We start from the raw sequence: 3,691 nt of genomic DNA on the forward strand, positions 1-3,691 counted from the left end.
AACAATTTTTCCAACGACACCTGTATTTCCATCTCCATTTCCATGGGATTACCCTCGCTTCCCCGCCCATTATCTAGCACAGCTTCGAAGGGAAAGGGCAGCGTTCGATATCCTTGTGCCACATACTCAGCTCTGGAGTCCCAGTAAGGTCCGGTTGATTCCCACACATCTTTACATACTGCATCAACAGCAGGATTGATGGTATGACCCAAATAAGTCCACGGCTATCACACCCCCTGGTTTCCGCAGGAGGCGTTTAACTTGAGAGTAATCGAGGTCGAACCAGTGAACTGCTTGGGCTACCGTCACCAGATCCACCGATCCCTCCTCGCCCCACACTTTTCAGTTATGATACAAGCCTATGAAGGTTGAACAAGAGTAGCAAGCAGCTAACCAGAGAAAAATGCTTGCACCTCTACTTTTCTTGACTCTGAAGATTAGTTCTCAATGTCATCCATATGAGGGAAATTGATGCAAGCATGCTGGCCTGACCAACCAAGCACCCATTGTATGCAAAGCCTTCTTCTTTTAAATAAGAAGCTGTCCATGTTAAAGTCTACAGATTCCCATTGATGTTATCAAGCACTCGATGCTTTTTATTACTATTCCAGTTGTTTGACCATATTCTACTAAGTATCCTCTTAGACTTGGAAGGTATAGAAGAGCAAATTCCCTTTAACCTTGTACTCTTCGCTACTTCTTGTCCCTTATCACTATGCTCTTTCTCTGACTCTGCAAGCTGCAGCTTCATATTTGCTAGATCACTTCTTAACGATTCAAAATTCTCATTGCCAGAATCCAATTCATCTTTGAATGCACTTGACTGAGCAACTTCTTGAGCCAGCAAGGCTTTAATATTAGCCGGTAACTTATTCAGACGTTCACTAGACATTGCAGCCCTTACCTGGTCAAAAAAGAGTACCTGCACTACAACTCGAAGTGGCAATTGTTCATTTTGAGCAGCGTGCATGCAAGCCTCCACTGAAAGCTTCTTGCAATCCAAAAGCCGGCATATTCTTTTTCTCTCACTTTTAGTCAAACCAAGATGTTCCTTCAGGTACGTATCATTGGCCCTGTACAAGTCATCATGAACTGGGCGTGCAAAATCAGGTATAATTTCTGCAAGAGCTACAAACTTAGGAATAGACAGACTTGAATCTCGAGCAATTTCTCCCAAATAAGTATCAACCAGTTTTGCAACTTTTAGCTTTGAGTTGTAGGTTGCAGAAGGTATTCTCTTCTCCACAAAATTAACAAATTCAGCTGACCTTGATCTACGCTTCATGTTTGTATGCTTTGACCGGACAGGGCTGGTGGGAGGACTCATGCTCTCTCTCATGAAATACTCCAATATTGTCTGCACAAGGTCCACATCATAAAGAGTCTCACTGGCATAAGACAGGGAAGGAATAAGGAGGTCATTCAATTCTGCATCCCCTAACTGCAACCCAATTCGTCTAGCCAGTTGTGTTTTTGACGAAACTGAAGCACCCAATATAGTTGCTGCCTTCAGCAATTTCAGCAAAAAGCTGCATGAAGTAGAATTCTTTTCAGGAGGTAGCAAACTAACAATAGTTTCCAAAAGGAATCGATGTTTTTCTGCAATCTCTACGTAATCAGTGGAATGACTGTGAGTATTTAACTTGGCAGACTCTCTCTGCTCTATAGACAATCCCGGTAACCAATGAAAGGCATATACTATTAATGCTTCTCCAAGGATTTCATGGGATATTTTTCCTGTGGATTTAATAGCTACCATTATTCTCCAATACAAATCAATTTCCAGTTCACGATTGGTGCACATCCCTTACCATATATTTAAGTTATTTTGTTGGCTGCTACAACTATAGGGTTCTTATGTGTTTAAAACAGTTGCTACAAAATCAAAACTTTTCTGCAAAGTTAGACCTGTAACAGTCTGCTGTGAAATCATACATGTAGCAGCCTACTACGAAATCAGACCTGTAACAACCTTACCTATTTGATTGAGTTGCATCGCTGCTAAAAGGATCCCAAACACCCATGCTGCTAGAAGGGTTAGAAGCAGGCCAATCCCCTGTTGAATTAGCACTGATAAATGGACTCCAGTCATCAATTTGATAATTTCCTTCCTTGGAAGAAAAATTATTTTTCATCAAAGCGTCTTGTATTTTGGTGTCTGACCTCTCCGGAAATTTGAGTTGGGAAAGATATGAGCTTACTTTCAGGTTATGCCCTGCCCATACCCTGCCCTTTGTCCAGAGGTCGGGGTTGGGTCGGGTTTCTGGGATGTGGTTTTCGATCAGTTCAAGGAAGAATCTAGAAGGACCAAATTATATAACTTTAAAAAAAATATAATTTGGTCATTCTAGATTCTTTGAAGTTTCAAATTGTGACCAGCCCATATCCTGACTTTTCAACTTTTCAAGTTATGCCCTGTCCATAACCTTACTTCAATGGGATAATTTTCAATACCCTAAAGGATGTGTAATTTGTCTCTGATCCACTTTTTCCACAAGATTATGTTGTACTTGGTTGTTCGGCCTATTCAAGGAATGCATGACTAATACTTCCATATATCTAAGGTTACTGCCATCAAGAGAATGTCATCACTGTCATCAAGGTCACTGTTATGGAACAGGGTCATACTTCAAAGATACGCTGCAATATAAACTTTACTTCCATATCAATATTACTGTCATTTTCTTCGGCACTCACCCAATAATTCTTCCAAAGGAAATATCAACACTCTCAAACGTCATAATCCTAAATTTGGCATTCAATTCTCAATCAACATTAGCATACAGGCCTTGGCTTCAAAAAACTTACGGGCCAGTAAGACTTTATGTTCTAAGGATTATTCATTCCCAATGCAACAATAATAATGATTTTAGTTTTTCATATGGCTAGTAATATACTTTGTTGTCAGTGATATATTACAGCATAACTTTTCAATATTCCATACGTTCTTCTTGCATATCATCCTTGTGCATGTCTTTCACAACGTTTTAGTCTTGTTTAGTCAAGGAAGAAGCTTGATCATACTTCTGAAGGAGTCTTGTGAACCACCTCCACTACTACACACTGTGTATCACAATTCTTTTTATGCACACATAGTGCATCTTAGGTATACATGCACAGCTTCCAGTTCTTTATTGCATAAACAACGTTGCTCCAGATTTCACATTTTTGTCACCTAATGCACTAAAAAAAACACTGTGTAATCTTCAGAACGTAGCTATCAAAAGTGTTGTTGGCTTACATTCCTTAGGCTACAACAAGCTTACAAGAGTTAGCATCCAACAATCATACATAAGCAGAGCTACTTCAAATTGGATCAGTCTTCACGTTGAATGTGTATCACTTTCAGCAAAAGGATCAAGTATTCATCCAGAACTCTTGATCAAGTCCTTCAAGTTAGACCAGAGAGTCCATTCATTAAAACATGAAGCATGTAATCATATGCATTCGACATTTTCCATTCATTAAAATTTGGTAAATCTAGAATATTTAAAATATCTTTCTTCGATAATTGTATTTCAATTTTCTTGGCAACGATTTTCCATTTCAATTGCATTTACAATTTTATGGATTCTGTGCGGTTGGTCAAGTATTTTGGTATGTAAATTATTTGATATTTTAATGTTTTCAAGCAGGTTGTTTTGCCATGGAGAATTTAAGTGAGATATATTGAAGGTATTATGTTTAATTG

At 38.9% G+C, this 3,691-nt stretch overlaps 1 pseudogene; it reads right to left on the reverse strand.

The window, feature by feature from the left end:
* Nucleotides 1–359: 359 nt before the first annotated feature.
* Nucleotides 360–1,804, reverse strand: LOC149202542 (BTB/POZ domain-containing protein At1g67900 pseudogene; annotated as a pseudogene).
* Between the last annotated feature and the right edge of the window lie 1,887 nt (nt 1,805–3,691).

Source organism: Pinus tabuliformis, chromosome 2_1 (assembly GCF_031772625.1).
Source record: "Pinus tabuliformis cultivar Carrire ecotype Pingquan chromosome 2_1, CPIR1, whole genome shotgun sequence".
NCBI lineage: Eukaryota > Viridiplantae > Streptophyta > Pinopsida > Pinales > Pinaceae > Pinus > Pinus tabuliformis.